An 11,069-nucleotide genomic window follows, 5' to 3' on the forward strand; every position below is an offset into this window, starting at 1 on the left:
TTATCATACCACCAAAGAATATTCTACATCCTTCCTCACTTTTTCTGTCACTCCCACCTTGCCCCCCACCTACCAGGTCCATCTCTCTCCCAGTCTTTGTTGCAAAGACTCTCTCTTCAACTCTAGTCTCCCCAATTCTCGGTTTCTCTGGCTAATGTGCCTCACAAGCTTAGACTGTTCTGAGAAGGAAAGGCCAGTGATTTGTTTTAGGAGGTGGAGGTTGGCAGATAAGGAGGTTTAAATTGAACTGGAAATTACAATCTTTTTCCTTGTCAATATGGAAGGGTGATGTAGCAGAAAATCTGCCAACATTCCATGTTGATATTTTTCACCTCATGATATATGTTAAGACAATAGCACAGGGTCTGGCACAAAGTGAAATCTCAATATTTGTCAGTCCCTCTTTTTTTTTTTTTTTAAGATTTTATTTATTTATTCATGAGAGACACACACAGAGAGAGAGAGGCAGAGAGAGACACAGGCAGAGGGAGAAGCAGGCTCCATGGAGGGAGCCCGATGTGGGACTGGATCCTGGGACTCCAGGATCACTCTCCAGGCTGAAGGCAGCGCTAAACCGCTGAGCCACCTGGGCTGCCCAGTCCCAAGCAGGCTCCATGCCCAGCACGGAGGCCAACACAGGGCTCGATCTCATGACTGTGAGACCATGACCTGAGCCAAAATCGAGGATGGGATGCTAAACCAACTGAGCCATCCAGGCACCCCTAAAAAAATAATTTTTATCTCTCATGGTTCTGTGGTTAATTGAGCTCATGTGACCAGTCCTTACTTGGGATCTCTCATGTGATTGCAGTCACATGGCACCTGAGTCTGACATCATTTGAATGGACTGGTGTCTCAGCTGGGATGAGTTAAAGAGCTAACAGCTGGCTGGGTAACACAGACACTCCCTCTCCCTCTCTCTTTCTCTACATATGGTCTATGTAACTGCTTTTGGCTTCCTCCTGGTATGGCAGTCTCAGGGTGGTCAGACCTCTTACACTGTGTCTGGCTTTTTCAGAGTGACAATTTGAAGAGGCTTGGGTAGAAGCTTCAAGACTCCTTATGAAGTAGCCTCAGAATTTACAGAGGTAGCACTTCTGTAAGTTAAAAGCAGGTCCAAGGGGGCACCTGGGTGGCTCAGTTGAGTGTCTGCCTTTGGCTCAGGGCATGACCCTGGGGTCCTGGGATTGAGTCTCACATCAGGCTCCTCACAGGGAGCCTGCTTCTCCCTCTGCCTATATCTCTGCCTCTCTCTTTCTCTCTCTCATGAATAAATAAATAAAATCTTTCAAAAATATAAAATAATAACATAACATAACATAAAATAAAATAAAAGCAAGTCCAAGGACCAGCCCAGATTCAAGGGAGAAAACACATAAGGACATGAAAATAGGGATACGTAGTTGATTGGAGGCCATCTTTGGAGACCACCAATCATATAGCTCACCCATCTCATTCAAAACCATTTTCTCCCCATTTTGGAAATTTAGAATTTTTTAAAAAATAATTTATAGTTAGTTTTTTAAAAACATTCATTTTTTATTAAGCATATTTATTTAAATAATCTCTACCACCCACTGGGGCTTGAACTCACGACTCCAAGATCAAGAGTCATATGTTCTTCTGACTGAGCCAGCCAGGTGCCCCTAATTTATAGTTAATTTTGGTGAAGAATGGAGAATTCGGGTCTGACAGCCTCCTACATTAAGCCAACAAAGTTGAGGATGAAAGCATCCAGTCTCTTCCTTCCTGGAGAGGCAGGGTAACCCTAAAATCAGACTGCCTGAATGTGGCTCTTGACACTACTATCTCTTAGAGCTTGAGTCAGTTTGCACCCAGCATTTCCAAGAGAATCGTGTATCCCAGCCTCAGCCTGTAACTACAACAAGACACACCTGGCCAGAAATACCTTTGGCTTGCTCAGAAATTCCAGGCAGTTGACTGTAGTTTCAAAAGGTCCAAGTAATGTGCTTTGTAATGTGAATATACTGAATAAAGGGCAGGTTACTGGAAAGCCTGCATATAGACAGAGACTAATGAAACTTGCACTTACTCGGATTTGTGTCATCCCCAAAGCATCTTGTCTTTAGCTTCATGGGGAAATGATGCAAAACAGAACCTTATGTGGCCTTAACTTTTTCAGTTTCTTTTATTATACTGGTAGGAATTGAACTAACAGTGGATTAATTTGGGTGAACAAATAAAACCAAAGTTTTGCAAACAAATGCAATAAAATCTGATGAGTAATTCCAGGAAGCATGGCTGGCTGGAAATGGGAAGAATGTGAAGAGATTGATTGCAAGATGGGTGGGAGAGGAGGGAAGACAGTCCTCATCGTTCATGGGGAAGAAGGCAAATTAGGCTTCACTGATCTTCTAACAAACACTTAGAAACCAAACAGAAGCACCATAAAGGCCCAAAGCCTTTCTAGGTTTGACTGTGGGATTGGGGTACTAGGATAAGTTTTGGGGTAGGAGTGAGCTCCTTCAGTGGAATCAGAAGTATGTTCTCCTTTTGAGATCTTGTCCTCGCTTTCCTGGTACAGATAGAGCAAGGGAGGGAGGCCAGAGCTGTCATCACGCAGGAGATTTTTTTGCCAGGCAACAGAAACCCATTTTGGCTATTCATCTGGAGGGATATTGGGGTATAGAAGGATTAATGGAGAAAGGCAGTTTCCAAATGGACAAGGCTCAGGCATCTCCAAAGACCTCAGTAGCAGGAATTACTAAAGGGTTTTATCTGGACATCCCCACTGGAAAGGATGAACCATTCCAGTCTTTTCATCACTAAGTTTAAAGAGGAAGATAGCAGTTAGCCTGGCAGGGGTGGTTTGCTGAGCCATTGGCTAGAGACAGGATGATCACCATGATTGAAAATCCCATTCAATACATCTAATAAGAGAGAGGTTGTCCTCCAAATGAGTGCTTTCACCCCAGGAAAGCTAAAGGATGATAGACTGCCCAAAGCAACATGTATCTATTACAAAAGTCAGCATCAACACGCAAGAATCATGCCCCCAGTGGTGAAATGAATGGTCCTGGCTCAGTGAGATGGAATAATCAAGCACAGGGGGTAGAGGTGGACAGTTGTGTGCTGCTGTATTGCCAGAGGTGGCTTGTTTTGTCTCAAGAGGCTAGAAGTTGAAAAAGAAGGATAATTATAGTCTGAGGTAACCTTTCAGGAAAACAGATCTATTATTATCTTGTGCCCCATGTGACCCTCCAAACTCCAATAGCCAGGTGAAATCCCAAACACAGAAGCATTCTTTTACAAAGACCTAAGCATGTATGGGAAGGAAAAGGCTTCTAGAAAATCAAATGTTAGTTTGGACTAATTAATTGTTCACTTTTCTGTTAATCTTAGTGAGGGATTGGGGTTTGAGTAAAGAAGAGGAGGAGGGGATCCCTGGGTGGCTCAGTGGTTGGGTGCCTGCCTTTGGCCCAGGGTGCAGTCCTGGAGTCCCAGGATCGAGTCCTGCGTCAGGCTTCCAGCATGGAGCCTACTTCTCTCTCTGCCTGTGTCTCTGCCTCTCTATCATGAATAAATTTTTAAAAATCTAAAAAAAAAAAAAAATCACACAGTGGTAAGCAAAAGTAAAAAGAGGAGGAGAAGGAGGTTTGGGTGCCTTTAAAGACGTTGGGGCTGACCCAGGTGAAGTGTACGGGTTTAGGGCAAATGAAGGTTCAGATCTCTAAGGGGGATCTGCAGTGGGGAAGGGCAATCAGGACTGGTGTTGGACCCCAGAAAGGGGGAAGGGCACTTCTTTCTCTCCCTCTGCATAGAGGATGTGGTTCCCATTCCTAGACTTAGAACTCAGGCGCCTGTTGCCCTGTGGCCATATTAAGGGTTAAACCACCTTCTGTGGAAAAGGCTTTGCTGCAAAGTCACCACTTAGGACCTTGTAATTGAGGAAGAAATGCATCTTGGATTTCTAAGCACTGACTTACAAACTTTCTGAGCTCAGCTTTTTTCATAGATTGGGTGCTGGTCTCTAACATGTCATTTATACTCTGTGATTTTGTTGGTGGGATTTACTCTGAGCCATCCAGCCTGGGGAGTTCCATCATCGAGCAAACATTTATCTCTCACGCATGTAATTTGGCTAAGCCCTTAATGATACACAATGGCTTTTATCATGTCTGCCTCGTGTCTTTATTTAGTCTGACTGATTAACTGGCTCAAATCCTGTCCCTGTGCGGAGTACAGATAAACAAGGGTTTAACAAACTCAAGGGTACCTTAGAGTCTCCTGGGAGGGCAATGAGAGATTTGGGGAGCTTTCTCAGAGTGCTGTGCAGAGGCAGGAGCACATCAGTGACCTTGACCAGAGGCTACAGGGGGAAAGAGAGGAGTCAGATTACCCAGATTGAACAGCAGAGGCGGGAGGGGGACCTCAGGCTCTCTGCAGAGGATTACACCCGTGTCCAGGTAAGTGGAATATCTTTTCCCTTTCTCTTGGTCTGTCCTCCCACTCCCTGGCCTGCCCAGGAGAACCTAGTCCCACAAGAAGGAGGAAGAGCAAGATCGAGAACACAGATCAGTCCTCATCTCATCCATCTTCCTCTCTAGGAGGGTCCACTGAGCCTAGGCCAGCCCTGCACTCCAGGAGGGCAGGAGTGGGGATGAAGCTTTACAGTGGACCGACCTGTGTGTGTGTGTGTGTGTCTGTGTGTGTGCCTGCGTGTGGGTGTGTGGATGTAGATTAAGAGTGCTGGAAATTGCAGTTTTGTGAAAAAATAAATACAAGACTGAGGTATTATTTTAACTGCTGGAACTTGAGTTTTCATTTCAGCAGGATATATTTAGCATAAATCATTGTAGTTTTGCATTTCTACTAAAAGTTGATAAGGCACATTATATGGAGATTGTTGGCAGGGAGCCTTTAATTAATACTTGTTTTCTTTTCCAAAAATAATGTTCCAAGGACACTTGCATCAGGTCAACTTTCCAAGGGAAAGTTGGCTAATTTTCCAGAACTTTTCAAAGGGTGAATAGAGCCCCCAGAGAGATTGTGCTATTCAGTGTTCACTAATCTGGGCAGTGAACACTGATGGGGAAGAGCAGTGGACTGGACACACACCCACCCCCCATGGTAGACATGAAGCAAAAGCATGGGTAGGATAAAGGCAAATTTATTGGCATTTAACCAAATTCTGATTGATTGAAATCACAGCTGACACCGTTCTTCACTTCCACTCCTATTTCAGCCCCCAGCTATTTTTAGGGCAAAGAACTCAAGACTTTACATCAGAGGTTAAATTTAGTGATGGATGTGAAATTGGGAGTTAATGGAAACTCTCTTCCCACTCGAACACATCATCAGGTTCGGGTCAAATGCACTTACCTCAAATGCAAAAAGCCATAAAGAAATGACAATAAAGAGAGGGGGGAAAAAAGGGCCAGTTTGAAGGCTGGATCTGATCCTTGGCTGAATTCCATTTGGCCTGTGGGATGAGCTCCCAGATCCGATTTGATTTAGGGCTGCAGTCGTGAAAATGCAATAAGGTATTACAAACATTTAGTGGCGATGCTGTCTATTGAAAGATGAAGACAGGATGGTTTATGGTCCCCTAAGAGTAGATAAGACACTTTAAAAAGAGAGAAGATAATCAGTATGGCCCATGTTTCCCAGATCGTGCCCCATAGGAGTACAAACTAGGAAGGGATGGGGACAGTAACACGTTCTGACCTACCACTCCCTCAAGGCTAGACTCCAAGATGCCAGGGTTCCCTGCTTCACCAGCCTGGAGTAAAATTATATAAGTCAGCCTCCAGACTCACCTATCACTTGAATGGCCTTTTCTCTTGGTAGGGGTCCCTCTCCCATAATAAAACAAAGAACTGGGAGATTGTTCAAGGAGCTAGATCTGCTTTATCTTGGTGAAAGTCAAAATTCAGTTTCACCCCCACGAGGCTACAGGATGACTACTACTGGATACAGTTGGTTCCATGCTAAAAATCATTTGTGGGCTCCCAGTGAGATCATCTCTGACACTCAGGTCTCTGTTACACACACACTCACAGGCACAACCATCTCCCACCCACCCCTCCCCCCAAATTTTGCTGTGTCCAAAGTAGCCCTTTGCCAATAGAATTGGGGCCATGCTGTGGGCTCAAGTGACCAGCACAAACCTCTCTTCCCCAGCCTCCTCCCCCTCCCTTTCCAGCACGATGATTTCCCCCTGGGTACCTCTAAGCTGCAGTCTTTTGCCACCTGACCTCCGTGAGACCACCTGACCCATTTGAGAAATTTTATAATGTTGAATGACTCCCAAAGGGAAGAGATTAGGGTGCATCTGTCCTTTCAGGAGTCTGCACGGGCTCGATGCAAATCTGTGCACCTCTTCACCTATCCAAATGTCATATTCCACCCCCTTCTTAGGAGCAACTGATGCCTGTTTGCACGGATCTGCATAACTGTAAGGAGCTGCACTGATGATGCTTCCTGGAACACCTGCTCCTCGATGGCTTGCTGTCCCCACTATTTGGACCCTGCTCTGTACTTCTCCTAGTAAAACGATTACAAGATCCTTCAGAAGGGTAATCAACTCCTGAAAATCCTTTCTCAGAGAGTGTGAGCCAGGTGAAAGCCAGATGGGCTTTGGGACTATTTCCTGAGGCTGAGCGCTCCAGAAAAGTTATTTCTACGGGTAAATATCAGCTCCATGTGACTACCCAGATCCCAATGCCATGTAGGTGACTCAGAATGCTGGTTGTCCCCCTGCAGCCATGTAGGCAGTGCCTTCATCCTCTGAGTTTGAGGAAGGGAAGCCGGTAATGACCTGGCGGTGACCGACTGTCTGTGACTAAAGGAGAAGCAGGGCATTTTGGTTTGGCCAATAGATCCCCCAGCCTGAGCCTACCACCTCTCTTTCTTCACCCCTAGAGTCAAGGCTCAACACCCACCCACTCAGATCTTTGATTCACATTTACACTGGGAAGCCTCTTGTTCCCTTCAGGGAAGTCTCCTCCCACTGACCCTGAATCTCTGCAGCAGGATCCCAGATGGGGGCCCTGTAACCCTCTCTGGCTCCCTTCCAAATGGCAGAGTGCAAAGGTACCTGGCATGGGCACGGTCTACCCCTCTGCTGTTCTGCTCCTATCACTGGTGGGCTCTCTGTCTTCTCTATTCCCTCTCTCTAGGGTCTTGCCAGTCTGGGAGGGGTTCCTCTGCATAACCAGAGCTAGCCTGGCTCAGCTCCCTCTCATGAGACCCTTAGCTCCATATAACCAGGTGCTATTTTTTTAATCTTTTTTTTAAAAGATTTTATTTATTCATGAGAGACATAGGCAGAGGGAAGCAGGCTCCCTGTGGGGAGCCCAATGTGGGACTTGATCCCAGGGCCCTGGGATCACGCCCTGAACCAAAGGCAGATGCTCAACCACTGAGCCACCCAGGTGCCCCTAACCAGGTGCTATTTGTCAGAAGCTGGCCCTGGAAGACTGGGCCAAAAGTCCAGCCTCCCTAACCAAACACAAGCACCTTCCAGGAGTCTGTGGTGATGTACTTGCAATTAAACATCCCAGATGGGGCCCGATGATAGGCCTCGTTCTGTGACTCTTCCAAAGCAGAGTCTCGGCTGGTCATCCTTTGTCTGGGCTGTTACAGCCATATATAAAACACCAATCCCCTCACCTCTAGACAAGGAGCTCTTCATGGGTTGGTTGTTGCCTTCCTGTCCCTTATTTCCTCATCTCTAAAATGGCCAAAAAAAAAAAAAATTTTTGTGTAAAGTACTTAGAACCCTACCTGACACAAGTGAGCTCCCGTTAAATAACAGCCATCATCATCAATAATAATAATTTAAGATAATATCAGTACCATTACTAGGTCCTGGGCATGTAGCAGAATACCAACATAGGTGTGACCCCAACAGTTATTTGTTGAGTAGACAATGTTGCAGAAAACCATGAGGACATAGGGCTTCCTGGATGGAGGGATGAATTTTAGGGTGCCATGGGAAATTGGTAGATGGAATGTCCTCTTGTACTACCTCCCTGCCAGACCATCTTACTCTCTGCAACAACCCAGTGTTTCCCCTTCACTGCAGCCTCTGGGAGGGGAGTGGGGATGGGGCTCCTGCTCTGGTTTTTCCTCCTGTGATATTTCCTGTATTGAAGTTTCATGAAAAGTCCTTCATTGGCTTTCATTTTTTTCCTCAAAGCCGTGCTTCCGCACCAGGTACCACCAGGTAATGAGCAGCGCCTAGTTAGGAGTGGATAAGCATGGTCTCCTAAAAGGGGACTATGAGGGCGCTGTTTCTTAGACCTATTCAAGGGGGAAATAAGTCTATAATAGTTAAATTAGAGGCAATGTATCCAGTGTGTACCTGGTAATGTCTTTGCTCGTGTTGCTTCTATTCAGAGGTTTATATGCAGTAGACAAAGTTTTCAAACATTGCTTTTGTGACTGGGAATCTTTAAAAGGGAGGGAAATAAAGTTCTCACGCACAAAAGTACTGGATTCCTCTGTTGTAACTCACGTATTGTACAAATGGAAGTGAAAGATATATTTGTCACCTTGATAAACCATTTTAGGGGCACTTGGGTGGCTCAGATGGCTAAATGTCTGACTCTTGATTTTGGCTCAGGAGGTGATCTCAGGGTCTTGAGATCAGGCCTCATGTTAGGCTCTGAGCTCAGCAGGGAGTCTGCTTGGGATTCTCTCTCACTCTGCCCCTCCCTACACACGTGTGTGCCTGCATAATCCCTTTCTCTCTAAAAATGAATAAATAGGGACACCTGGGCAGCTTGGTTAAGCATCTGCCTTTGTCTCAGGTCATGATCCTGGGGTCCTAGGATGCAGCCCTGTGTTGGGCTCCCTGCTCAACAAGGAGTCTGCATCTCCCTCTCTATCTGCCTCTCCCAAGCTCGTTCTCTCATGTCCTCAAATAAAATCGGGGATCCCTGGGTGGTGCAGCGGTTTGGCGCCTGCCTTTGGCCCAAGGCGCGAACCTGGAGACCCGGGATTGAATCCCACATCGGGCTCCCGGTGCATGGAGCCTGCTTCTCCCTCTGCCTGTGTCTCTGCCTCTCTCTCTCTCTCTCTCTCTGTGACTATCATAAAAAAATAAATAAATAAAATCTTTTAAAAATAAAATAATTAAAATGAATAAATCTTTTTTTTAAAGATGTTATTCATCACCTAGAAAGCTTTTTAAACAGCACAAATGAGGACATGGAGCCTCAGACTGATGAAATCGGAGGGTTGAGATTGGGCCCGCGGAATAGCTATTTTTTAAATGCTCCTCCAGTGATTCTAAAGTGCAGCCAGGATTGAGAACCATCCATTTCGCTGCACTTAAAAGACTCTTTCTAGTTTCCTACTAGACTAAGTATCAGTTTCCACTGACATGGACAATTCCTGTGGATTGAGAGGAACTCTTTGCTCAGTAGAATCTGATATTTGCTTTTCTCTCCAATCCTTTTCAATTATTAGAACCTCCCCCACCCACCAGCCCTGGCTACAGCAAGCTGATCGTTAACTACAGGGAATAATTGTCTCAATCATTTTGTGTGTGTGCTCCTAATGCTTATTAAAGTTTCAATATGAATTAAATTCTCCCACCTGAAGAGACTTCTACTCTACCATGGCACAGAAGATATAATTTCTGAGAAATACTTTTTCTGGGGAAAACCATTTATTTATAGGAGGAGAGCATGTGGTCTCCTGTACTCTTGTAGAGTCCCTCCTCTTTGATGAATGGCTTCACTTGGTTGTTTAAGAAGAATATTTCCTTTTTTTTTTTTTTTTAGATTTTATTTATCTATTCATGAGAGACACAGAAAGAGAGGCAGAGACACAGGCAGAGGGAGAAGCAGGCTCTCTGCGGAGAGCCCGACGCGGGACTCGACCCCAGGACCCCAGAATCATGCCCTGAGCCAAAGGCAGATGCTCAACCACTGAGCCACCCGGTGATCCCAGATCCAAACACAGATGAACAAAAAAGAAGAGGTTTCCTACTCAAATGCACTATGCAGTATCTTTTTTTTTTTCATCTGAGCAAAAAGATGAGATTGGGTGCCTGATTACATTGTATTACAGTGATACATTTTTGAAACATAAATAGATACAGCTGAGCTGCCTCTCCCCATTCCTTCATTTTGGTTCATGTTGAAAATATTCTTTCTGGCCCAACTTTGCCATACTGCATATCTCTCCAGACAGTACTTGCCTTCTTGGTCTCTTAGCTTCAGGCTTTCATGTCCTCCCTGTACCTAGTTTTTAAAATTCTTCAACGAGGCTCTAACCTTTGCTTCTGCACGTTAGAATTTGCCTCCTCCACCTGTCTGGTTCCCGTCTCTGCTTTCATTTTCAAAATGCCAGGCTGATGTTACCTTTCCAGCTTCCCCACTTCACAAGAAACAGTTAAAGCTTTTCTTTTTTTTTTTTTTTTTTTAAAGATTTTATTTATTTATTCATGAAAGAGAGAGGCAGAGACACAGGCAGAGGGAGAAGCAGGCTGCATGCAAGGAGCCCAATGTGGGACTTGAACCTGGGAATCCAGGATCACACCCTGAGCCAAAGGCAGGCGCTCAACTGCTGAGCCACCCAGGCGTCCCCAGTTAAAGCTTTTCAATGATGTCTTCTGGAATCTTTATTTTTAAATATTTTTTAAAGATTTTATTTATTTATGAGAGAGAGAGAGAGAGAGGCAGAGACACAGGCAGAGGGAGAAACAGGCTCCATGCAGGGAGCCTGATGCGGGACTCGATCCCGGGACTCCAGGATCAGGCTCTGGGCCGAAGGCAGGCACTAAACCGCTGAGCCACCCAGGGATCCCTCTTCTGGCGTCTTTAAACTCTTAAAGATGTCAAAAAGATTTACATCTCAGTTTGTAAAACAATTACAAATAAGTCAATATCAGCGCACTGTAGATGCCTTTATGAACCTAAGATTCCTGTAACCCACACGGCAATAGTGCCTTCAGTCGTTCAAAAGACCTCTGCCAATAAAGTGATATGAAAGATTTTGGGTTCTATAGCTTCTTCTTTTTATAGCACCTTTCTCTTTGGTTCCAATTCCACCAGATTCTCATTTCTCACTGTCTAGGGTAAGAATCCATTGAG

The 11,069-nt window shown here is 45.2% G+C and overlaps 1 long non-coding RNA gene across 1 annotated transcript; it reads left to right on the forward strand.

Moving 5' to 3' along the window:
* Positions 1-4,323: 4,323 nt before the first annotated feature.
* On the forward strand, positions 4,324-10,344 carry LOC140594637 (uncharacterized). Its single transcript, XR_011995681.1, has 3 exons — positions 4,324-4,427; positions 6,382-6,649; positions 9,756-10,344. It is a non-coding gene; the product is annotated as an uncharacterized lncRNA (long non-coding RNA).
* The last annotated feature ends 725 nt before the right edge of the window (positions 10,345-11,069 follow it).

The sequence above is a fragment of the Vulpes vulpes genome, chromosome 12, assembly GCF_048418805.1.
Source record: "Vulpes vulpes isolate BD-2025 chromosome 12, VulVul3, whole genome shotgun sequence".
NCBI classification, from domain to species: domain Eukaryota; kingdom Metazoa; phylum Chordata; class Mammalia; order Carnivora; family Canidae; genus Vulpes; species Vulpes vulpes.